Source organism: Bidens hawaiensis, unplaced genomic scaffold (genome assembly GCF_021521415.1).
Source record: "Bidens hawaiensis isolate Kalapana, Puna unplaced genomic scaffold, B.hawaiensis_p1.1 tig00003022_1, whole genome shotgun sequence".
Taxonomy (NCBI): Eukaryota; Viridiplantae; Streptophyta; class Magnoliopsida; order Asterales; family Asteraceae; genus Bidens; species Bidens hawaiensis.
Genome location: NW_027491163.1, coordinates 340,761 through 368,578, shown reverse-complemented (window position 1 = coordinate 368,578; position 27,818 = coordinate 340,761). Strand labels below are relative to the sequence as shown.

General features: G+C 34.3%; 1 pseudogene; it reads left to right on the top strand.

Moving 5' to 3' along the window:
- Nucleotides 1–23,025: 23,025 nt before the first annotated feature.
- LOC143622103 (putative disease resistance protein At1g61300) lies at nt 23,026–26,705 on the top strand (annotated as a pseudogene).
- Nucleotides 26,706–27,818: the final 1,113 nt, after the last annotated feature.

Here is a 27,818-nt window from a genome sequence, read left to right as displayed (position 1 = left end):
TCCTCTGTAAGACAGCAGAACAACTAGCACTCAATGGGATGGAAGCGACCTCAACTAACTTCTCCTTACTCGAGAGAATATCCTTAAGGAACTTCGCATGTTTCGGCATCTGAGTTAGTGCCTTAAGGAATGGAATATTAAGGTGAAGCTGCTTCAAGAGATCAAGGAATTTGGAGTTCTACTCCTCATCTCTATCTCTGCGGAGTCTCCCGGGTTATGACACTCTAGGTTTGTAGACTCTCGGTAGCTCGCTCGGTAACTGCTGTCTCTCGGCCTGTGCTTAACTCCCTGGGTTGCTCCTCTGATGCACCTAGGCCGGCGGAGACTCCATCTGAATCTCCTCATCCACTTGATCCTCTCTATCAACAGCTGCAGGCTCCTCGACAACTCCTCCTCTGGACCTCTGCTGAATCACGGGCTCATCTCGTGCCCCTGCACCGCTCCTCGTCGTCACAGCTTTCGCGAAACCCTTCGGGGTTTGCTTGGTATTACTTGGTAGCGTACCTTGAGGCCTCTCGTTCAATCGATTAGCTATCTCTCCCATCTGCCGCTCAAGACTCTGAATCGACGCTCCCTGATTCCTCATGAATGACTCGTGCTCGCGAACTTCTCCTGGGTCTCTTTATGACGGGAATCCTCTTTTGTCATAAACTGTGACAACATCTGCTTCTGCTGCGCCATCATCTCCTCTAAAGTGGGCTTCTTCTCCCCATTACTCACTACTTCACCCGTATCCTGGAATAGACTCTGACGCTGCTGGAAACCGGACTGATTCCCGCTTCTCTAGTTGGAATTCTGATTGCCTCTCCATCCCGAATTATAAGAATTGAAAGAATTTTGATTTCGGTTTAGATTGCCTATGAAGTCTACAGCCTCCTCCTGCAAACTGACTGGGCACTGAACGGTATCATGCCCTCCTCTGCATATCTCGCACAACTTGCTCTTCGTTTGCAAGTCCTTCACAATCTTCACCAACGCCTCGACCTGTGCCGTAAGTGCGGTGTTCGTGTCCACCGAATGCATGCCGCGTGATATGGAATCGACAGTCTTACCACCTCTGGCGGGTGGTCTCTGGTATCCACTCATAGCTGACCCATTAAACAAAGCGATGCACTCATCCGAGTCCTTCGTCGTCAACAGATTTCCTCCCGCCGCCGTGTCAAGCATGTTCTGCGTCGTGTACGTCACTCCATTATAAAACTTTTAGACAACCGCTCAATCTTGCAAATCGTGGTTCGGGCACAACGCTAATAGATTTTTAAATCGATCCCATGCCTCGTAGAAACTCTCAGTGTCCTCTATCTGAAAAGAATGAATCTGGTTACGCAAACGAGTAGCCTTAGCCGGAGGATCATACTTCTCAAGAAATTGGTTCTGCATAGCAGCCCAAGTAGCTATAGATCCCTGTGGGAGGGACTCGAGCCACAAACTCGCCTGATCAACGAGTGAAAATGGAAAGACGCGAAGCTTAACGTCGTCATCGGATACGCTGGCAAAATGGAATGTGTCGCAGATACGCACAAATGCGAGTAAGATGAGAATGCTGGTTTTCGTGAAGCAACCCGTGAAATTGAGCAGAATGAAAAATGGTATTCATAATGTTTGACGCAATCTGCCAGTTTGTAGTAACTCCAATAGCGGGTGGTGCGATACCGGATCTCGTGCCAGCATTGGCCGGACGGGCCCGGTCTGCAACTGTCCTCCTTGGTTTGGCCATAATCCTATCCCTATCGTCGAAGTCGGAAATCGTAGTAGAAGAGGGTCGACTACCAACTGATGAAGAAGTGGACGATGGTGAAACGGTGCGACGTCTCTCACGAAACACTCTCTCTGGCTCGGGAAATGCTTCGGTGTCAGGTGGTCCACGAGATCGAGTATGTCACATACAACTATAAAAATCAATAAAATTAGCCAAACTATTCTAACAAATAAGCAAAGCAAAACAAAAAATAATTACAAGTAGCACACAAGGTAAATCCTAACTCGAGTCGCTCTCAAAACGCCTAAAAACCGTGTCCCCGGCAACGGCACCAAAAACTTGATGTGCGTTGGATATGTCTAAAACAATGACCCTCACAATTAAGCTTTAAATTTAAAACGAAGATCCAACATTAATACACTGGGATGTGATAGATCCAATATTAATTGGAGTCTTGAGAACAACCGAACAAGAATACATAAGGTTACTGTGCTACTTCACCGCTAAACTACCCTATTGATGTGTGTCTAATAACCCTATAATAATGACCCTCACAACTAAGCTTTAATATTAAAACGAAAATCCTAAAACCACACACAACCGGCAAGTGTACCGATCGCAAGTAGTATAGACCTAGGAAGTCCGAGTATCGAACACGTGGACACGTAAGACGCTAACGATTACAAACCCTAGACAAGACCTACCTTAGAATAATATTTAATCGATTTTTGATTTTTACTTACTTAACTGGACTAACTGAACTAACTAACAAAAGTTACCTAAAATAGAAAACTTAACGGAAAACTAACTGTGTTAACTTAGGATGGAGAAAAACGTCTACCTAGGTAGGAATCAAATTGTAGGCCTAACAAGCTAATGGATTGAATGATATATAGACACCGGTTCCTAAAGATGACACGACTAAGGATCGCTCGGGCTCACTGGATTACCTCTCGGTCTCACTCAACAAGCCTAAACTACTCAAAATCGGCTAAAACGACCAAACCGGGAAACAATTGCTAACGTGTTCTAATGCTAGATCACCTCTCGGTCTCACCAACACTCGACCCTAATGGAAATGGATACAACACAACCAAGGATAGAGGAACAATTCAACTTAAACCAAAATAGATCAACTAGTCGCTCAAAACACCTAAACCTGACAAGAAACGAACTCGCTCTCGCACAATCCTTATTCTAGCATGCAAAGGCAATGAGACAACCCTAACTTCTTATCACCTCTAGGTCTCAAAAAAGGTGTCTAACCGCTGTACTTAATCCAATAAATCATGCAACAAAACCCTACGGTTGTACCTACCGCAAACAAACCCTAAACACAAAGTCTAGAATCAAACAATGTACCGACCAATCAACACAAAACTAATTAACCAACACACGGGGTTTATGCAATAATTCACCAAAATTTCTAGCCCTTAAACACAACCTATTTCATGTCTAAATCAAACTTTACAATAACAATTCAAGTCTATCAATCAAACAATCCATAAAACCTATCAAACGCTAACAATAATCATCATTCCTAGGTAGAACTAACAAGATTAGCCGAGAATCATTTTTGGACAGCAGCTAACATTCAATAAAAACACCATAAAACTCATACCAATCATCTAAAAAATCATTCAACAATCAATCCTACTCATAAACACTTCAATCTTTCAATCAATCGCAAAACTAGTAATCAATTGAACAAGTATAAAAAGATGATGAACAATGTTATGAAAAGAAAGGATATGGATGAATTCCGGGCTGTTCTTGGCTGCTACAACTAATGATAATCAATCCCAAGGCTTGGTTCTTGTTTGTTCTTCCTTCCCTAGCCGCCACAAGCTCCAAACCCTAGCACACAAAACCTTTTTTTTCTTTTCTTTCTTCCTGCTGAAGTCCGATCGGACTGTTGCTGATAGCCCTAGGGTTTTTTTATTTTTTTTATGTTATAATATAATATGGTCTTGGGCCTCCATGATGCATACGGGTCGGGCCTTGAGCTTTGTCTTAAAATTGTATGCGTAAAAAGGCTCGTAGAAAGCTCGAAAAGTCCCGGTTTTCTTCTTTCTTTTACCCAAAACCTATAAGATTAATAAATGTATGTAAAACCTATCTAAAACGAGTTAAAACATATAAAATATGATATAATATGTAGATAAAACGTGCGAAAAATACGTGTGTTTTACAACACATCAAATATCCCCACATTTAAGACTTTTTCGTCCCTGAAAAGAATACTACACAAGATCATATCCGAGTTTTAACCGACAACTCTTGGTTTTATTTATTTATTATTATTAATATATATATTTTTTTTCTTCTTAAAGTATTAGAACAAGTGACCCGTTACCCCTTCCAACTTTCACATAATAAGCTAGATCAGGTCGATTCCCGGTATTGCTGTCCACTTTAAACCCATGCCCCTAATACTTACCGAGGCAAATAAGGTGTGACGATTCTATTAATTTGTATGACTAAGTGGAACCCACACCTAAAAGCCTTGCTGCCACTTCACCAATTCCATTATGGTTTTACCGGGCCGAGCCACCCCAACTTGACTTAAACGTATTGCCACGTGATTAACACATTTCTACTCATATACAAACTATAAACTCTAGCTCTTTTTCAAGTGCACGCAATTACAAATGTATTCTTTCTTTTATTTCTTTTTCTGCCTTTTGGCTTTTTGCAATTTTTTTTTTTTCAACTCATATTACATGGCTTTGCATGAACAGAAACAAATACAAAAGATAAAAAAACTAATATACAGACTATCATGTGACTCGAGGCTTGAGTATGACCCGGCTTTTCATTCTAGTCCTGTCACGAGCTTAGTTAAGCAAACAAAACCCCTAAGATGTTTCCCACTATAGTCAGGCCATTTAAGAGGTTCAATTAGGTCAACAACCAAACCGCCCTTTCATTCTCAAAGGCTAAGCCTACCGACACACGATTACTGAGTCTAAACCGTTCGATTACCATACATTACGTGCGGGTCTAATGGGCACTGTTCTTATTTATTATATATATATTTTTGAAACCACCAAGAATTTATAATATAAACACTACTCGGTAATAATATCATCTCCTGTTTAACGTAGAGAAAACAGATTTCAAGGGACTATTTTTTTATATATTTTTTTTTCAAAAAATTTTTCTACAACTAAGTAAAATAAACCCCATCCTCACACTTAGAACGAAATCGTCCTCGATGAGTATAAGGAAGAGAAATAAAATAAAATAAAATTGAAACGATTAAAACAAAGAACGGGTTACTCCCCTGGTTTGTGTGCAGAATCTTCAACAGCTGAGTAGTGTCCAAACGACCGTATAGCATTTCATTCGCGGCCGCAACCTCGGGAGAACCTGTTCCAAGACGCCACCATAGCTACTATGCGCATAATGTAACCTGCAAAACCCAAACTCGCTCGCATGTTGCGGCGTACACAACGGAAAACAAAAACATAAAGAAATAAACATATATATATATATATATATATATTTATATAGACAAAACAAATAAAACAGATAGCACACACAAATACAGAAATACAAACTCTACAACTCAGGCAGGCTCCCGAGTGATGCATCCACACGTCTACGTCTCGGAGAGTGAGTCAAGGTAGAATACCTCGACTATCTGATCAGTCATCGGCTCGCCAATGTAGTGCATCAGTCCATCACCGTTCACCATAAACATCCGGCCTTTGTCCTTTATCTCAATAGTGCCATCCGGGAAAACCTCAGTAATAATAAACGGACCTGACCAACGGGATCTCAACTTTCCCGGGAATAACCTCAACCAGGAATTATACCATACGGCCATATCCCCACACTTAAACTGGTCAATACCCTCTAACTTACGATCCTGCAGTTCCTTCACCTGTTGCTTATAACAATCTGACTGCACGTAAGTACGGTCCTGTAACTCCTCCAACTCAAGCAACTGATGAACACGATGAACTCCGGTAGATAACTCAGAATCGAAGGAAGACGACTCAATGTCAGCATCAGGGGGGTGTTCAGTCAAGGCGACCATCTCAACCCCCGGGGTCTCCCTATCTAGGATATGTGTGTCTGAGGCGGGGCCTCCACTGGGGTTACTGGAAAACTCCCCCACATGAGTCATGATCGTATCAATAAAGCATAGGGAGTCATCAGTCGATTTAGGATGCTTAGGTGACTGTCGAACGTCAAACGTGACGTTCTCATCCCCGACTCGAAGGATCAGTTTGCCATCGCGAACATCGATCAACGCATGTGCGGTGGCCAGAAAAGGTCTGCCCAAAATGAGTGGAACATTATCATTCTCATTCATGTCAAGAATAACAAAGTCCACCGGGAAAATGAACTTACCAATGCGAATGAGCATGTTCTCAACAATCCCACGCGGATACTTCACCGAACGATCAGCAAGCTGGATACTCATCCTGGTAGGCCTCGGTTCGCCTAAACCCAGCTTGCGATACACAGAATATGGCATGAGATTGATACTGGCACCAAGATCAGCCAGCGCATGAACCACTGTATCATCACTCAATGTGCAGGGAATTGTGAAACTCCCTGGATCGGCTCTCTTCTCTGGTAACTTCCTTTGTAAGATAGCAGAACAATTAGCACTCAAAGGGGTGGAAGCGGCCTCAGCTAACTTCTCCTTGTTCGAGAGAATATCCTTAAGGAACTTCGCATGTTTAGGCATCTGAGTCAGTGCCTCAAGGAATGGAATATTAAGGTAAAGCTGCTTCAGAAGATCAAGGAATTTGGAGTTCTGCTCCTCATCTCTATCTCTACGGACTCTCCCGGGGTATGGCAATCGGGGTTTGTAGACTCTCGGTGGCTCGCTCGGTGACTGCTATCTCTCGGCCAGTGCTGAACTCCCTGGGCTGTTCCTCTGATGCACCTAGGCCGGCGGAGACTCCATCTGAATCTCCTCATCCACCTGCTCCTCTCCATCGACTGCAGGCTCATCGACGACTTCTCCTCTAGATCTCTGCTGAATCACGGGCTCATCTCGTGCCCCTGCACCGCTCCTCATCTTCACAGCCTTCAAGAATCCTCTCAGGTTCTGCTCGGTATTACTCGGTAGCGTACCCTGCGGCCTCTCATTTAACCGACTGGCAATCTCCCCCATCTGCCGCTCGAGATTCTGAATTGACGTTGCCTGATTCCTCATGAACTGCTCGTGCTCTCGAAACTTCTCCTGCGTCTCCTTGTGTCGGGAATCCTCGCGCGTCATGAGCTGTGACAACATCTGTGTCTGTTGTGCCATCATCTCCTCCAAAGTGGGCTTCTTCTCCCCACTGCTCGTTCCCTCACCGGCATCCTGAAATAAACTCTGGCGTTGCTGAAAACCGGGTTGGTTGCCGCTTCTCCAGTTGGAGTTCTGCTTTCCCCTCCATCCCGAATTATAAGAATTGAAAGAATTTGGATTTCGGTTTGGATTTCCTATGGAGTCTACGGCCTCCTCTTGGGAACTGATTGGGCACTGAACGGTATCATGCCTACCACTGCAGATCTCACACAACTTGCTCTTCGTCTGCATATCCTTTACTATCTTTGTCAACGCCTCAACCTGTTCCGTCAGTGCGGTGGTGGTGTCCACCGAATGCATGCCTCGTGAGATGGAATCGACGGTCTTACCTCCTCTGGCGGGTGGTCTCTGGTACCCACTCATAGCTAACCCATTGAATAAAGTGATACACTCATCAAGGTCTTTGGTTGTTAACAGATTTTCTCCCGCCGCCGTGTCGAGGATACTCTGCGTCGCGTACGTCACTCCATTATATAACTTTTCGACGACCGCCAATCTTGCAAGCCGTGGTTCGGGCACAATGCTAATAGATTCTTGAATCGCTCCCAGGTCTCGTAAAAGCTCTCTGTGTCCTCCATCTGGAAAGAATGTATCTTGTTACGCAAACGAGCGGCCTTAGCCGGAGGATCGTATTTTTCAAGAAATTGGGTCTGCATGGCAGCCCAAGTAGCTATAGAGCCCTGTGGGAGGGACTCGAGCCACAGACTCGCTCGATTAGCGAGTGAAAACGGAAAGACGCGGAGCTTAACGGCGTCTTCGGAAACGCCCGCAAGATGGAAAGTGTCGCAAATACGCACGATGCGAGTGAGATGAGAGTGCGGGTTCTCATGAAGCAACCCGTGAAACTGAGCAGAATGAGCAATGGTATTCAGAATGTTCGACGGGATCTGCCAGTTCGTCGCAACTCCAATGGCGGGTGGTGCGATGCTGGATCTCGCGCCAGCATTGGCCGGTCGGGCCCGGTCCGCAACTGTCCTCCTCGGTGGTGAAATGTCGCCCATGATCCTATCCCTATCGTCGGGGTCAACCGATGAAGAAGTGGATGAAGGTGAAACGGGACGACGTCTCTCACGAAACTCTCTCTCTGGCTCGGGAAATGCTTCCGTGTCGGGTGGTCCTAGAGATCGAGTCTGTCGCATAAAACTATAATTAGGAACAATATTATCTAAACTATTCTAACAAATAGGGATACATGCATCGATGTATAATACTTCGGGTTATTCGAGTCAACCCAAATCTGGGTATTTCAACCCAAGTACCGACTCGAATATTTTATCTCGGGTTCGGGTTAGGAGTTTAATCGATTCGGGTTGGCTTATTTGGGTCTCAGGTCGCTTCGATTCGGGTTTGTTATTCAGGTATGGTTAAAACACACCCCTACTCTAACTAGCTACACAAAGATTACAAACTTACCCTTTAACCAAATAATATCTGGTTACAACTTACCAACATTTACGAAACTGCCATCAACTAACCTACACCATGGATCTTTTTATTTAAAAGCTGAGATTCACTTCTCGCACTTCTCATTCTAACAACACTTCAAGCAAGATCCATCCCCTATATATATATAGGGAATGGATCTTGCGAGAAGTGTTGTTAGAATGAGAAGTGCGAGAAGTGAATCTCAGCTTTTAAATAAAAAGATCTATGGAGGGGTGGGTTAATATAAAAAGAGATAGTTTTCTAGGAAGACTAGGAATAAATCATAGCTATTGGATCATGTTAATCAATAATTGAGATTTAAATTACCAAAAACCGACATAGTTTCCTAGAATTATTCTTTTACCATAGGTTTTAATGTCAAGTTTCAAAAATCTATTAGTTTTTACCATTTCTAGAAAACTCTATATTCTTATTTAACCCCTTTTCTATATATATATATATATATATATATAGTGTGTTATAAAATATATTGACATACGAGTATGGAATGCTATACACTAAAATACATGAGCTCGTTATTCATCAATTATCACTTCGTATAACTAGTCACTTGATATCATCCCTAAACATACTAATCAACCTTATTAACCTAAATTAATCTAATTATACCTAACCATTAAAATATACTTAGCAAATTAAATCCACAAAATGATCAAATAAGATCTATTTTGTATGATAAAATCTATCAACTATCATCTCACATCATGTCCTCATTTCTTTTCCCCTCCCTTAAATTTATAATAGTATTTTAGAACTTGATTATTTCCATTGTTATGACGTGCTGGGTTACAAGATACTCATAGGGAATAATTAAGATATAAAATGTTTTAGAGTCAAAATGTTCACCAACATGTCTTGTTGACGTATTTTATAAGTTGTTTTACTGGTAATGAGAAATAGAAGTTAGAAGATGGTGGTGTTAACCACTAGACAATCTATGACTCAAATACTTTAATTATCGTAAAAGATGTAAATTAATGTTTTCAAAATTAAACACTTTTGTATTATCAACGGGTGTTTAAACCCCGAGTTTTGAATATAATATTATTTTATTAAATCAACGACTTCAGCTACACCTATACTTTGATATATTTACAAAACATGTACCAATATTCGTCACACGCTTATACCCAAGGAGCCTGGTGTGACATCTTTGTTCCTTGGCTGAAAAGATATATTTTATGCGACCACAACTTTAACTTAACTATGTCTAATAATATGGTTATATATATATATATATATATATATATATATATATATATATATATATGGGATGGTTTATGAGAGAAATGAATATGTGCCACTAGTTTTATTTTAGGTTTTAAATTCATTTATTTTTATAACTTATTTTTTCTCTCTTAAATTTTTATCCTACACAAGTACGATTTATTCATACATTAAAATTTCTTTTTATCCAAAACCAATTTATTCCAACTCAATATATTAATATCCATCAACACGTAGTTACATTGTGATAAATAGTACAAAAAATGATCTTACACGTGTTTGCATTAAATATCAACAAAAAAGTACACAACATACACAAAACATATAACCTACACTTGTTCTAAGAATACGAAAACATATAACCTACACACGAAAAACATATAATCGACACAAAAAATTCGGCATCAATAAACTATACACGCACTGAAAACGTATAACCTACACACGAAAAACATATAACCTACACAAGGAAATTTTATCCCACACAAATACAATTTATTCATACATTAAATTTTTTTTCTATCCAAAACCAATTTCTTCCAACTCAATATATCAATATCCATCAACACGTAGATACGTTGTGATGAATAATACAAAAAAACTATCTTACATATGTTAGCATTAAATGCCAATAAAAAATATACACTTACATAAAAACATATAACATACACTTGTTCTAAGAATAAGAAAACATATTACCTACACACGAAAAACATATAACCTACACACGTATATGATATGTGTATCTTTGTCTAGTTTATATAATTGTTGATATCGAATTACATATGTTAGTTGTATACTTTTTTGTATGTTGTACGTTTTTATTGCTCAAAACAAGTGTAGGTTGTATATTTACAGTTTGTATTTAATGAACACATTTGTATGATATTTTGTTTATTATTATTTATAACAATAACTTTTCTAAGTATATCAATTGAAAAAAAAAATATTATGTTATGATATTTATTAATTATAGAGGATTTATTATGATTATATTAGTTGTATTTATTAGAAAGAGAGATATTTATTATGGTTATGTTGGTTGTATTAATTGAAGAGATAGAATGTATTTATTGTTGCTTTAAAAATTTTTTTCATTTATTTTTAAACATTTAAAACATAAAATAAAACTAGTGGCTAATATTCATTTCTCACAGTAATTTCATTTCTCTTCTGAACTTAAACCTATATATATGTGTGTGTGTATGTGTGTGTGTGTGTGGGAAAGTTAACGTACAAATTAAATTAACATGCTAATTGTGAGAATCAAGTAGTGTAATTACACTATGCTATAATTACACTACACTATAATTACACTATGTTGTGTGTATAATTACACTACTGGATTCTCACAATTAGCACGTTAATTTAATTTTTATTTGATCCAGACTAATATATATATATATATATATATATATATATATATATATATATATATATATATATATATATATTCCTAAATAAGGTTGGTTTTCGATATAAACCGTAAAACAAACCATTCGTTACGGTATGAAATTTTTGAAACCGACGACCGAAACTTAAAAAGACTAACCGTTACATCAAACCATTGGCTGGCTTGAACGGTTTCACGGTTTCAAACCAAACCATGAACACTCCTAGTGATATCCCAAGCTTGTGGCGTTAACTTTTTTATTTTGTAATTAGTTGTTTTTTTAATGTTGTTTGTTGTAATTAGTTAGCTTTTTAGTTTGTATGTTTTTATAGTTAGTTTATTTATGAACATATTTTTAAATCTGTCTCTTTCAGTGTGGGCCGGAGAGGCGGCGGCAGGACTAGGGTAGTGGGTATGCTGAAGAAGGCAATGGTTATTTTGTGAAGCTAATGTTGCGACCGCCTCCTTGGTGTTTGTTCATTAGTTTTTTTTGTTTATGGAGTCGTTAATCTTTAGGTCTAAAGTTGTTTTGTGTTATATATTTTTTCATTTTATTTGTATTTGAGTAGTGCTGTGGTTTTCAAGTGTTTGTTATCAAGATTCTTTCCTTTTAGACCTTTCAAGGAAATTGAAGCCAAACACTTTTATGGTTTATGGATTTTTAAATTAAACATTTAGGTTGTGTATTGGTGATTGATGGTGTTGGAATAAAGATTTTAGATATCTTTTTCTTAGTGCATACCACGTGTTGGATATCAAAATTCTGTTTTTGCTATTCTTCTTATATTTTCTTACCATTCACTAGAAAAAAATAAAAAATAAATAAATAAATTAAAAAAATTAAAAAAAACTCTCTGTAATGCACATACGTATTACTGTGCGATACCGTTGTATTACACATGTGTATTACTATATATTTTAAGTTCAATAGTGTTTAATTGCATATAGTCAATATTTGTGTATTGTATATGTATAGTTGTATTGTATTATATGGAAAAAAAATAATAATAAAATAAAATTCGATGTAGTGCACGTGTGCGTTAATGTTGTATTACACATACGTACTAATGTGTATTCGATGTGCGTATTAGTCTTATATTGCATATATACAATAGTGTCTATCAAATATGTGCAATAGTGTTGTATTCTATGCAATACAACACTTTTGCATATATGCAATGCACACTATTACACATATGCATTACACCGACGAGATTACCGACAAGTTTTTTTTTGGAACCAATAACAACGTATAAAAATAATGAAAAAAAATGAGTTTTCACTTGATCCCACCCCTATATATATATATATATATATATATATATATATATATATATATATGAGAGAGAGATTTTGTTTAAGAACCCTTTTGAGTTGTAAGAACTTAAGAACTCAATGTACGGACCAAATTAAAGCACATCACAACTTTTTTAAAATATTATAAAGGCATTTCAGTTTTTCATTTATTTATGTTTCTCCAATCATTAGGCCATTATCATTCTCTTTCTTCATTAACCTTTTCTCAAAGTTATTAATTTAAATTATTAAATAGATAATGTAAGTTAAAAAAAGTCATTAGGTTTAAAAAAACGATTACTTGTTGCACATTAAATAAACTTATTAAAATTTTTTACCAGAAGATATGCATTTTAAATATTAAAATAAAATATGGCCGTTTCTTTTTATAAGATCGACTTGTTCATCATTTCTTATTTTACACATAAGTGACTTTTAATTATTTGCAAACTTCTGTGTTCCTTTTGACTTAAAGCACACTAGTTTTAAGTAAACTCCATTTTTGATTAAATTTTATGTTCTTCTCTATAAATTTTAGTATTTATCAAGTTAAATGTATATAAATACTTTTTTTACAATTTAATAAAAATTAAACGCTTTATGTGTGGAGATGGATATTTGGGTCCGAGTAGACATTCTATTTTCATGTAATCAGATGTAATGTTATGATTTTGTGTTCACCTTTTTTAAATTCAAATTTTATTTAAACTCAAAAAATAATAATAAATACTATAGCATAGAAAGCTATATATAGCAAGCTATAGCATAGCTAGTTGTTGCTATAGTAGTTATAGAGATAGATAGCTATAGCAAGCAAGCTAGAGCATAGTTATAGCATAGATAGTAACTAGAATTGCTAATGCTAGTATCTAGAAGCTAGTATAGAAAGCTAGAGAAGGCTATGCTACGTGCAGCTATAAAGTTATAAAGATAGCAAGCTAAAGAAGCTAAAGCTAAAGATAGCTCGTATAAAAGCTATAAAGATAGTATAGCTGCTATAGTTGCTGGAGATAGAAGTAGTTTTATTATATATTTGTTGGTAGGTAGTTTTGTTGTTATGGTATGTATGGTTATAAATTTTGATTATTTATAATTACTCAATTAAATTTAATTACACAATTTATAAAGAGTTTATACAATAGTTATTTCGTTTTCAGTTCATTTAATATTGTGATGTGATATTACATTTGAAGTTAAATTTAGGTAATTTAAGTGTTTTATGTAATATTTGTATTTTGTGTTGTGTAATTTATGTACCGTATGTAGCATGTGTAACTGGTAATTTATGTAATATTTGTATTTTGTGGCTGAGTAAATTTTGTAAATGGTGTGGATGCAATTTAGGTAATTTGTGTAATTGAGGTGATTTTTGTAATTTGTGTAAATTTGGGTAATTTGTGTAACTTGTGTAATTTAGGTAAGTTATGTGTCTGTGTCTGTGTCTGTGTCTGTGTCTGTGTCTGTGTCTGTGTATGTAATTCCCTACATGTGTAGTTTGAGTAATTTGTGTAGTTTATGTAATATCTGTATATGTAATTGGTAATATCTGTAATATGTATACTAAATGTAACTTTGCATAATTTATGTAATTTATAAGATATTTCATTTTTTTAATTTAAGTAACTGTGCTGTGTATGTAACTTGTATTATTTAGGTAATTTGTGTAATTCGATTATTAATAATCTAAGTAACTTGTATTATTTCTGTAATTTGGGTAATTAAAGTATTGAAGGTAATATGTGTATTTTGTGTTGTGTAATTTATGTACCTTGTATGATGTAATTGGTAATTTATGTAATTTTGTGTATTTCGATGTTGAGTATCTAATGTAATTTGGGTAATTTGTATAATTGGTGTATGCGTAATTTAGGTAATTTATGTTATTTGTGTATTGTATAATAATTTGTGTAATTTGGGTAGTTATCAATTTGTGTGATTTGGGTAAGTTATGTGTTTGTGTGTGAAAGAAACTATATGCATGTAGAGAACAAAAAGAAATATATTTTTAAAAAATCAGTTTATTTTCTAAATATGTTTAATATAATAATACGTTTTAATATTTTTATGAAGAAAATCTTTTTACTTTTTATTATTTAGAAATAATAATTTAGTTTTCTAAAAATGACATGATTTGTAACAAGTGATATGTTTTTTGTTGGAATTTGAAAAAGGTAAAATGGATATTTTACCCAAATACTCTTTCATTATTAAATGTTACTTGTTTCTTTCTCATTTCTCAATTATTAATTCATGTTTAATCTCAATCACAAGAAAAATTACAACTTACTTAAATGTGTGGCCATAAATTTAGTTATCAAGTTCTTAAATCTCACTAAGTTTTCAAAATATCTCTCTCATATATATATATAAAGAAAAAAGTTCAAATAACAATAAAGAGTTTCCTAAAAATAGTAAGAACCAATATATTTTTGACATTTGGCATTAAAACCTATGGTAAAGGAATAATTCTAGGAAACCATGTCGGTTTTTAGTAATTTTAAATCTTAGCCATTGATTAACATGATCTAATGGCTATGATTTATTTCTACTCTTTCTAGAAAACTACTTATTTTTAGGATAATCATGCCCTTTATATATATATATATATATATATATATATATAGAGAGAGAGAGAGAGAGAGAGAGAGCGTTAGTATTACTCTATCATAGTTATCAAAGTCACTAGCCGCATTCAAGGCGCATAGGCATCGCCTGTGGCCTAGACGCAAGGCGTTAAAAAACACAAAGCAAGTATATATATATAATATATATATATATATAGGGTAGGATCTAGAGAGAACTCTTCTTAAAAAGAGAAGTAGAGAACTAATAAAGAGTTATTTAACTTTAAAAAAAAATATTTTGTGATTTTTTTTCTTTCCTCCTAATAAGATGATATTGTTTCTTCAAAAAAAACCGTCGATGTAGTGCATATGTGCACTAATGTGTATTGCATATATACAATAGTATTTTATTGCATATAATACAACACAATTGCATTATACAATACACACATTTGAATATATGTAAATACAACACTAATAATTGTATGCAATACACACGATCGCATATACGTAATACAACACTAATACACATATGCACTATATCTATTTTTTTTATTTTTGTATATAATATAACACTATTGCCTAATACAATACAAAAAATTGCATATATGCTATTCAATATTATTGCACATATCAAAATACACTAGTGTACATACGCAATAAAAAAAGTCGATGTATTGCATATATGCACTACAATGAGTTTTTTTTAATTATTTTTTTATTTTTATTTTTTAGTTAATAATAACAACATATAAAAAGGATGAAAAAACAAAAATTTAAAAATATTTTTTTAAATTAAATTAAAAATATTTCTTTATTAGTTATCTAGTTCTCTCTCTAAGGAGACCTCTCTTGATCTTCTCCATATATATATATATATATATATATATATATATATATATATATATATATAGGGGTGGGTTCTAGTGAAAACATAAAAACTCCTAAACACTTCTAAAAACTATTTTTAACTTTTTTTTAAATTTTTTTTGAAGTTTCTTTTTTTTTCCATTATTCTTATATGTTGTTATTGGTTCAAAAAAAAATTGTCGTTAACCTCGTCGGTATAGTGCACATGTGTAATAGTGTGCATTGCACATATGCAAAAGTGTTTGTATTGCATAGAATACAACACTATTGTATATATTTGATACACACTATTGTATATATGCAATATAAGACTAATACACACATCGAATATACATTAGTACGTATGTGTAATACAACATTAACGCATATGTGCACCACATCGACTTTTATTTTTTTATTATTTTTTTTTCATATAATACAACAATACTACACATATACAATACACAAATATTGAATATATGCAATAAAACATTATTAAACTCAAAAATACATAGTAATACACATGTGTAATACAACGGTATCGCACAGTAATACGTTTGTGCATTACAGCGTTTTTTTTATATTTTCCGAGTGAAATATAAGAAAATATAAGAATAATGGCTAAAACAGAATTTTGAAAATATTTTTTTATTTTTAATTAAAAATAATTCTTTAGGAGTTTTTTTAGTTTTCTCTCTAAAGGTTAGTTTTCTCTTGATCCTCTTCATATATATATATATATATGGGCTGGTTAAAATAAAAACTCACTTGAGTTGTGAAAACTCTAGAAACCTATTATCAACAAGATGATTTTAATTAAAGCTCAAATCTTATGGTTCATAATTAAAGTTAATAAAAAAATGTAAAACTAAATATAACTTTTTCTCTCTCCTGAAAACATATATAAAAATTAGTAAAAAATTATAAAAAAAAATAGCAAACCAATTCTTTTTATTTTTGGATGTTTTGCTTTAAATGTAACAACATATATTATATATTAAAAAAAACGATGTTACATAGGGTTTTTCCGGGTTTTCACAACTCAAATGAGTTTTCATTCTATACTTATATATACATATAAGGGAGCGATAATTTGAGAATCTTGTTGAGTTTTTAAGAACTTTAAGAACCTCATTTTTAACCACACATTTAATTAAGAAGTTTAGATTATGTGATTGAGATTAAATCTGATTAAAAAATTAAGTAGGAGAGAGAATAAAGATGCACAGTGATTAAATTAATTTAAACGTCCGCTACACCTATGTAAAAAGTCGATTCGGTGCGTAAAAAATGTTGTAATTTTTCTATGTACATGTAACCTACATAGATTACGTATATGTAAAAAAAAATCAAAAAAACAAAAGTTGTTACGTTGAGTTCTTTCGAGTTCTTAAAACTCAAAGTGGTTCTCAAAATAAATCAACCATATATATATATATATATATATATATATATATATATATATATATATATATATATATATATATATATATATATATATAGGGGATGGTTTAGGCGAGAAATGAATATGAGCCACTAGTTTCATTTTATGTTTTAAATGATTATAGATAAATGAAGAAAGTATAAATGCATTATATCTCTTTAATTAATATAACTAATAAACCATAATAGTTATCAACTCAATTAATATAACTAATCAAATTATTATAATTGTAAAATATTAAGAATTCATTTATTTTTATAACTTATTTTCTCTCTCTTGAATTTTTATTCTACATAAATACAATTTATTCATACATTAAAATTTCATTCTATCAACCAATTTTATCCAACTCAATATATAAATATCCATCAACACGTAGTTACATTGTGATAAATAGTACAAAACACTATCTTACACGTGTTTGCATTAAATATCAACAAAAAAAATATACAACCTACACAAAAATATATAACCTACACTTTTTCTAAGAATAAGAAAACATATAACATACACATGGAAAACATATAACTTACACACAAAATTCAGCATCAATAAAATACACATGCACACAAAAACGTATAACCTTCAGACGAAAAGCATATAACATACACATGAAAATTTATCCAACACAAATACAATTTATTCATACATTAAAATTTCTTTATATCCAAAGCCAATTTCTTCCAACTTAATATATCAATATCCATTAACACGTAGTTAAATTGTGATGAATAATACAAAAAACTATCTTAAATATGTTTGCATTAAATATAAAAAAAATACACAACCTACACAAATGTGACATCTGCCCGATCCGACCCGACCCAGGTACCCGTTTCTCTGACCCGATCTCTTTCTTTTATGATTTAATATTTATTTATACTTATATTTTACTTTTAATAATAATATATATATTTTCCTTCCCGCCTCTTTCTCTCTCTTTCTTTCCGCCGTCCCGTCCCTCTTCCTTCTCTCTTTCCGCCTTGTTTCCCTCTATGCTTGTCCTTCGGTCCCTCCCGCCTAAGGATGTCTGCAGCTCCACGCGCCAGACTCCTTACATGGAAGCCTGCGTGAAGACATCTTGTTCCTGCGATGCGTGAGGAGAACTCTTCTCGCAGCGCGCTAAGAATGCATGTTCTTCCCGCAATGCGCTAAGAATGTATGTTCTTCCCGCGATGCGCTTAGAATTCTTGTTCTTCACGCAGCACGCTAAGGATTTGTGATTCTTCCCGCAGTGCGCTAAGGATTGTTGTGCCAGCCTTCGCGCTCGCGCACTCAGCCTTCCCGCGCTTAACCCTTGTATCTTCTGTTTATTCCAGCCTGTATGCTTTGTGTTGTCTTATCTTCTGTGCTGTTGACCTAACCTATCTAATGTCTGAATAGTTACTTTCGGCGCAGCATGCGTACCAACTCCATTGGTTGGTAGAAAAAGTGACTGACATTATCTTTTGAGATCTGCTTTTGCCATGCTTGACCAGTACCTTTATCTGACCTGCCCATGCCTTTTTACTGTTCGCTGTCAGCTTTATCTTGCCCCCTGCAGCTGCCATATCTTTTGATATCTTTTGTTATCTTTTGTTTTGTCTTGTTCTGTTTGTCTTGGAACCTTTTCTGGATTTATGTCTCCTAGGGTTTTCCTATAAATAATAGTATTATTTTCTTAACACTACACACACAAACACTTATTATCTCTTCCTCCCTTTTTGCTCTCTGCCGTTGTCCTCCTGCCGCCTCCCTCTCTGCCTCCGTCTTCCTCCTTGTTCTTCCTGCTTTTCCGGTAATATATATATATATTATATATAATAATTTACTTATTAATTATGACTTAAAACAAATCATTAAAAACAATAATCTTAATTATAGGTTAACTTGTGCTTGTTTAAAGTTGGTTCTTGCTTTATCTATCACCGCATCGTTTATCATGTGAGTAATCTCGTATCTAATCCCTTTTTATCTTTTTAATGTTTTGGGATGTTCATGTGTTCATACAAACTTAGAGTCTTAAAACTTGTTTATGAACTTTAGTCGCGCAGTATCCCATGTGTTGAGGACGTTTACTTGGCTGTTTATTTGTATGTGTGTATCATTAACCGCTTTGTTCGGCCTATTCCGCAGTTCCGTTGGTACCATTAGATGAACACGGGAGACCTATCGTTTACGGTTTTCTTGTTTTACACTTGCACAGATGTTTCTCGTTTTTATGCTCAATTGGGAGCATGGATTGAACTATGATCTATGAACTATCTTAGGCTTGATCACAATCTGATTGCACCCTTGTTAAACTCTAGACATACACGTGTTGCGCGCAGATTTACTTGATTATCTATGATTATCTATTAAACTTGATTTCTCACCAACACGCAAGTGTTTGACGTTTATTTTAACACATGTTCAGGTTTGCAGTAGCTGTTTTGGGAGCTTAAGGACACGTAGGAAGTTCTTTATTTTGGACCTAGATTAAAATGTATCAAGACAAGTTTTTGCTGTTCGAATATTATGATTTATAATATATTGATTTATGTTGGTTTATTTATATCTTATGTATACGTTGCGCATGCGTGAATGAATATATTTATTAAATATTGACACCCAATAGTGTCACGAGTAATGAAACAATATGTGGCGCCCCGATGTATAATCCGCCTTTGGTCGGGGTGTTACAACAAAAACATATAACCTACACTTGTTCTATGAATTAAAAAACATATAACCTACATATGAAAAACATATAACCTACACACGTATAGGATATGTGTATCTTTATGTAGTTTATATAATTGTTTATATCGAATTACATAAGTAAGTTGTATGCTTTTTTGTATGTTGAACGTTTTTATTTCTCAAAACAAGTGTAGGTTATATAATTTTGTGTAGGTTTTATATTTATTATTTATATTTAATGGACACATTTGAATGATATTATTTATTACTATTAATTTATCAAAATAATTTTTCTAAATATATCAATTGAAAAAAAAATATCATGTTTTGAAATTTATTGCTAAAAATTACGCGTTGATATACGCTAATAAATTGAGTGGAAAGAAATTATTTTTTTAATATAAAGAAATAGTATTATATGAATAAATTGTATTTTTGTTGGATAAAATGAAGAGGGGATAAATAAATTATAAAACTAAATTAGTGTTTTTATTTTTTTAATTATTATAGTTAAATTAGTTAGGTATATTAATTAGAGAGAGATTTATTATGGTTATATTAGTTGTATTAATTGAAGAGAGAGAGAGAGTGTGTGTGTATTTATTGTTGCATTTACATATTTTTCATTTATTTTTAAACATTTAAAACCTAAAATAGAACTATTGACTCATATTCATTTCTCGCATTTCTTACAGTAATATCATTTCTCTTGCAGTTGAATGTTCTTTTGAAGTATATATATATATATATATATATATTATGTGCTTCAAAACTTAACAAATTGTAATAATAAACAATTAATATAAATTTAGCCATATTTGATTGTGGTATTTGTTTGCAAACTATATTCCTTGAAGGTCAAGCTCTAGGAAGTTGAAGTTTTCATGTTATCATTTTAGTTTAATTTATACAATATTTTCTAGTTTTTGTGTTATGTTTATGATAAATCTTAAATATATATAAATGAAACCTTTAAAAGCTCGTTGCTTGCTTTCCATATCTTCTCAAATTACCGGATTGCTTTATTTGTAAAGGGAGATTTCTCATGCATTTTACCCGAATTCATGTATATGGGTCTCACCAAACCCAAATAGCCCTTAAACGGGTTATAACATCTTATTAAATTAAAAATTAATTTCATCAAACATTTAAAAAAAATATATTATTTATAATGAAGAAATAATTTTGTAGTAAAAAAAATAAGCGGGTCATGGGTTTCACCAAACACAGATAGCTTTTAAACCGGATTATAACATCTCATTTATTTGTGAAACTATTTCATCGCTAAATCTTATGTATATTGTTAACTTTCTTACAATAAATGAAATTAAAATCTAAAGAAATACATAATAAATATTATAAACAACTAATGTAAAGCAACCCCGTAATACGGGGGATAAAAGCTAGTGTAACACTTTTTTTTTTGTAATTGTGTGCAGATGGTTTCCTAGCTAATTTTTATATATTAACTTATACATTATAAATATATAAGCTATAACTATCATAAGGATAAAATAAATTCTTATGCAACTGGTTTGTTGATATATATGAACAGAAAAGGAGACATTCACAAAAAAAAAGGTTGGAGTTGGAGGCTGCATTGAAAGAGCTAAAAGAAAACAAGAAATCACACTTGCATTTGGAGAAACAAGTCAAAAAACTCACAGAAAATGCTAAAGTAGGATCACATGCGTTTAAATCGGATTCTCTGTTTGATTTATGAATTTGCAGAGAACATTCAACTCTTCGCTAACCTTCTAAACCAAAAACGATCACTACTTATAGTCATTTGATATTTGATACGTTTATATTTATTTACCATTTAATGCAACAAATTGTGTATGCAACAATTCATATTACATCAGAAATGATATACATTATGTTGAGTAATTTTTGATTAGATGGATCTTAGTAATGAATGAGAAATATGACTGTCTCATTACAATTTTTGTTGCTATCAACCTCCTAATAGGTAGCAGATAAAGGAAAGAAATGGGGGTGAATGTTGGTTTTAGTCGCATAATGCTTGAAAATTGTTCGAGTGACAGTCTGAACTTCTGATGTATCCCCGCCACATCGCGCGGGGGTCAAAAACTAGTTTTATGTAAATTTTAAATTGTGTTCCATACTATTTGTGCAAACGTAGTACACCTTAGCAGATAACTTTTGACATATTAAGTTATCTTAGCTTTCAACAGCAACAAATTTGCAGCCGCGGTTTATGTTCACAGTTCACATAACATTGAGTACCATGATTACCATTCAACAATTTGCATAAATAAAAAAAAAGAACAAGTTAGCCTTTTAACTTCATTTTGTTTTCCTATCTCGTTATATGGGAGCGGGTGGACAAAAGATTTATCTCAATATCTTTCTAGGCTTGGTGGTGCTTTTTTTTTTTAATTCATATTTATACAGCTTTTACAAATCATACGATTAATTATTTAAAAGTTTCTAATTATGTTTATCACTTTACAATCATTCTCAACTTCTTTAATATTTCAATTACTTTTAAATTGTTTTATGTAATAACTTTTCTACTCCACTAGTAAAAGAATAAACCTTAGTCCACCCATGCACTCTTATAGAATAGAATCCCATTCTGAATTATTGCTTTCTTCTGCTGCTTCATTTCTCTCAATATCTTTCCTGGTCTGGTGGTGCATTAATTTGAAGGTAATTTTTGTTGTTACAACTTTAGGTTATTATTTGTAGATGGATTAATGGGTAGATGGATTTCATCGTCGTCTTCAAACTTTCATTGTAGATCTTATTGATCTATGAATTAGGTTTAAAATGTTTCTAGATCAAAAGTTCACTACAGTAAATCACGAATCACATGTGTTATATTTTTTTTAACTCGCGTTATGGTGTCCATCGACAACTCTATTAGTTTATATTTGAGGTTTAGAATTTACATAAAATAAGTTAACAAAGGTTTAAATTTACATAGGCATATATGCTATTAACCTCAACTAGATTTTCTTGATATATATTTGTATATTTCGTTTGTAGAACACAAAGTTACCTTTTATAAATTTATGTATCATTATTAATAGGCATGGTTCTTACCACCTACTTTAATAAACAATTGATCTTATATAAGAACTGCAGATACAATTCTGGAAGATGGAGTTTGCTACTGCAATTGTTACTCCTGTTGTTGAATCTTTGCTTGCCCCAGTTAAGAGACACTTAGGGTTCCTTGTTTCTTCATCAAACTATGTTAAAGACATGCATGCAAAAGTGACACTATTGGATGACAAAGCTATATGCGTACTAGACAAATGGAAAATAATGCAAACTGTCTAGTGGTACCTCATCATGTACCGAAATGGTTGGAACAAGTTGAAAAAATCAAAGTTGAGATGGCGGAGAATGTTCCAACGGCTGGGGTTGGATACTTTAAGTATAAGCAGAGGATAGGAAGATGTTTGATTGGATTGTGAAGGTGGTTATTGGAAAAGATCTTGAACCCATTCTTATTCAAGAAACTATTGCAGATTACACCGGTCAACCTTTAGCTGAAAAAGCTAAAGATGCAAGGGCTGAGCGTCTTCGAAAAAGATTTGAGGGGATGTCGGAGGAGAGTAAAAAGAAGATTTTGATAATTTTGGATGATGTTTGGGAGGAGTTCAATCTCAAGGATATTGGACTCACAAGTCCTCTGCCAAACGGTTTCCACTTGTTGCTAACATCATGAGACGAAAAAGTGTGTACTTATATGGGTATTGAAGCTAGTTCAATTTTCAGAATCAAGATATTAAAAGAACAAGAGGCCAAAACATTATTTTGGGAAATTGTAGGACCAGTTTCGCATGGTGATATTGTCAAACCAGACGATATTGAACCGATTGGAGACGATATTATAAAGAGTTGTGGTGGTTTGCCTATTGCTATAAATACCATTGCCTGTACTCTTAGAGGTTAGGAAAAGTATGCATGGGAAGATACACTATATCGTTTACAGAATAAAGATTTTCGTGTCCTTGATAACATTTTTGAGATTAGCTACAACAATCTCAAAGAGAATGATAAAGCAACCTTTTTTCTTAGTGGCTTGTTCCTAGAGGACTACAACATTAACATAGAGGACTTGTTGAGATATGGATGGGGATTGAAGCTTTTTTAAGAATGTACATACTATAGCAGAAGCAAGAAGTCGAGTAAAAGCTTGTGTTGACAGCCTCATATGTTCAAACTTGTTGATTAAAAGTGTCCAGGAAGGGTTTGTGAAAATGCATGATCTTGTGCATGATTTTATTTTAAGCAATTTTTCGGAAGTCAAGCAAGCTTCAATTGTAAATCATGATAATAGTATTTTTGAGCAACTTAAAGAAAATGAGTCTTATGAGAGAATTCTATTACAGTGTGGAGGTATGTCTGAGTTTCTTGTGGATTTTAACCACCCAAACCTTAAAGTTTTTTATGATAATTGGGAAGTATAAGCAGCAGCTCAAGTTTTCGGAAGAGTTTTATACAAGGATGGAAAAGCTAGAGGTGGTGGCTTATGCGAATTTGTTTAGGCCGTTTCTTCCACAATATTCGGCCAATCTTTGAGTACTATCTCTTCGTTCATGCCAGTTGATGGATGATGATATCTCTTTTCTTGGAGATTTTGTTAATTTGGAAGTACTCGGTCTAGCCCAATGTGGCATCCGCAAATTGCCATCTAAAATAGGGGGGCTAAAAAGGCTAAGGCTACTCAATTTGAATGGATGTGTTGACCTTATTATCGAAGATGGCGTCTTTCAAAACCTTAATAAACTTGAAGAGCTTTATATGAGAGTTTCTAATGGTCATGCTATTAGGTACATGGATGTGAATTGGGGCGAATTGAAGATGCTTTCAAGAAAACTTTCAACGTTAGAGGTTGAATTTGATTGATGCCCAACTGAAATATGTGACCTTTGAGAAACTTGAAAGGTTGAAGATATCTATTGGGTGTGTATTAGAAAATACAATGTTCAGCTGGGGCTACAATGATACCTACCCATTCACATTGAAACTTGTGACCAGTACCAATGCACTTCTTGAATGCAAAATGAATGAGTTGTTTAGAAGGACAGAGATTCTATGTTTGGGAGTGAATGATATGAGTTATCTTGAAGACATTTTAGTGCATCCTCCTCAAATATCCTTTTGCAATTTAAAAGCACTTCATATTTCCTACTGTGCAGACTTGACATACCTATTTACAATTCCTGTGGTAGAAGGTTTGATGAAACTTGAGTGCCTCAAAATTTGGTCATGCCCGGCTTTGAAATCAGTGGTACATGGTGAGAATAGAGCGATTAATTTTGACAAGTTAAAGTTTCTATCTTTGAAGCATCTACCAGAGCTGGTATGCTTGTGTGACCCTGTTAATGTAATTGAGTTACCACAACTGCTCGAGTTTCATCTTAATGGACTTCCGAATTTTACTAGCATCTTTTCGGAGATTAATAGTAATATTTCTTCAAACAAACCATTATTGAACAACAAGGTAAATATGTTATAGTTTGATCTTATAACTTGATTGTGTATTGAACAATGCATGTTTTTACGCAGGGACCAAAGTTGGAGAAACTGCAAATTTCTAGTGTGAACCACTTGAACGAGATATGGTCGTGTGAGGAGAACAGTAATAGCATTTCCATGTTGAGAGAGATTTATGTGATTGATTGTAATAGTCTTATAAATATATTTCCAAGCAATCCAATGAGATTACTTGGTCATTTAGAAAGGCTTATAGTTAGAAGGTGTAATTCTATTGAAGTCTTATTCAACGTAGACTCGAGTAAAGTTGAGCAACTTAGTAGCAATAGCACATTGAGAAGAGTTCAAGTGGATAGTCTAGAGAAGCTAAAAGAGGTTTGGAGGATAAATGATTCTCAAAATAACCAACACAAATGCAGCTTACAAGCTCTTGAATATTTATCTATAAGCAATTGCTGGAGTTTGATAAATATAATCACACCTATATATCATTGCCAGAACACTTACTAAGATCATGATTAACAATGAGTCAGTGGTGTGGAATATCCAAGAGCAAGAGGTATGACTTTGGTCCCTACATATTTAGTTAACTAACTTTTGCTTGCATGATTATCAAAAGAATCTACCATCCCACTTTATATTTATTTATGTTAACCTTAATTCATTTGGGCTTGCTGTTAGTATCTAGTTTTTTTGTTTATTTGGTCAAGTACAATTAACTTTGTTTCTAGTTCGTATGTGTCTGGGCCCGGTTTGGGCAGAAACTGTTTTAGGCCCGTTAAGGGCTGTACTGGGCTTGTTTAATGTTTGTTGGGCTGCTACTAACAAATATTAATCAGTTGCTTAAATATAGGAACGGCAGTTACAGACGGTTATCTTATAACCGTTCTATGAAGCGTCATGTCATTTCAAGTAGTATATATAGGAGAACTTCTAGAAAGTTTTGCAATTATTATCATCAACATACTTTGTAGTTTAATCAATAAAAGTTCTGGTTGTTCAATATATTGTCTCTATATTGTTATTATATTTGGTGATTGATTATGGTGTCCAAGTTATCGTAGAGTGATCAGAAGTCGGAAAAGATCGAGGGGTCTAACAGTGGTATCAGAGCCAAACGGCTCTCTGATCGTGAAAGTTCCCACATGGTGGAAGATTCCGAGGAAAGTGACAGATCGGCAGAGCCAAGAGATGGCAAGGGGCTGATGGGTAGACAACCGGTAAATATGGATACGGTTGAGGTTTGTGTCGGGGCTAAACCGGGCATGACAGCAGAGGAGATCGCAAGATGGGGTAAAGGGATTGCTCGTGAGCGTGTGTTAAGTCATTAGGGTTTAAAGCGAAGAGACCAGTCACAGGAATGCTAGGGTTGGGAAAGAAAGATGTTCGATTTCGATCTTGGAGGGCAAAAAATATGCAAAAACGACCAGTGGGAAGACCGAGGAAACCAGAAGTAATATGTCTTCGTTGCCAAGAAATAGGTCATGTCGTTGCTTTTTGCCCAAGTAAGTATGTTGATGATTTTGTGATACCACCCGGGATTACTTATTCCGTTATTGGAACGGATGGTAGAAACCCTAGTGAAATTTGGTATGTTGATCCTCATGCCAAAAATCACTTTACCGGTAACAAAAATTTGTTTGTAAAATTTAAACGAATTTTTGGAATCCAACACCAAGAAAAATCAGGATAGTTTGTGTTTTCTGATGGTTTTTGAGAAATAAAAGTACCGGTTGATGGAAGGTTAAAGAAAATCCCATGTGTCAGTTATAACCCGGAAACAGATAAGAACATCTTAAGTTTGAATCATTTGTTGTCTCAAGGAATCGAGACAATGATTCTTGGTGATCAGTGTTTGTTGAAAAAGATGTTCGGGGGGAATAACAGGGTGGTAGATTCTTTCAGTGATAGAAACGAATATGAATTGGAGAAAGATTATATGTGTTGGTTTAATAGTCTAAAAGAGGTTGAATCAAGTGATGAGTCGGTGACTAAAGCATATAAGCGGAAGTTCGATGAGATTATGAAAGAACTTGGTTCGTTTCATGAAAAGGAAATTAAGTTGGAACTGGAAGAAGAACCCGTAATGAAGGAACGGGTTCGTTTTGTGAAGGCAAAGAAGGCTTTGGCAAGGTATTTGGAAGGCGTCAAAGAAAAACCCCATGTTACACATCATATCCTTAGAGACAACGTTTGGAAATATGTCTCAAGTGACCCTTATTTGTCTATTGAAGAGTTTGACGAAGATATCTCACGAGAAAGTATTATAGATTTTTTTGATTTGGTAAAAATACATGAAAGGCTCATCAAGAATGAAGAAATGTTTCAAGAAGAGTTCGATAGATTAATAAGTTGGTTTGTGAAAGAATATTTGGAGATCGAGAAGCCCGATGAATGTCTACATGTATTGGCGAACGGTAAGAAGATTGATCTGTTGAATTTGT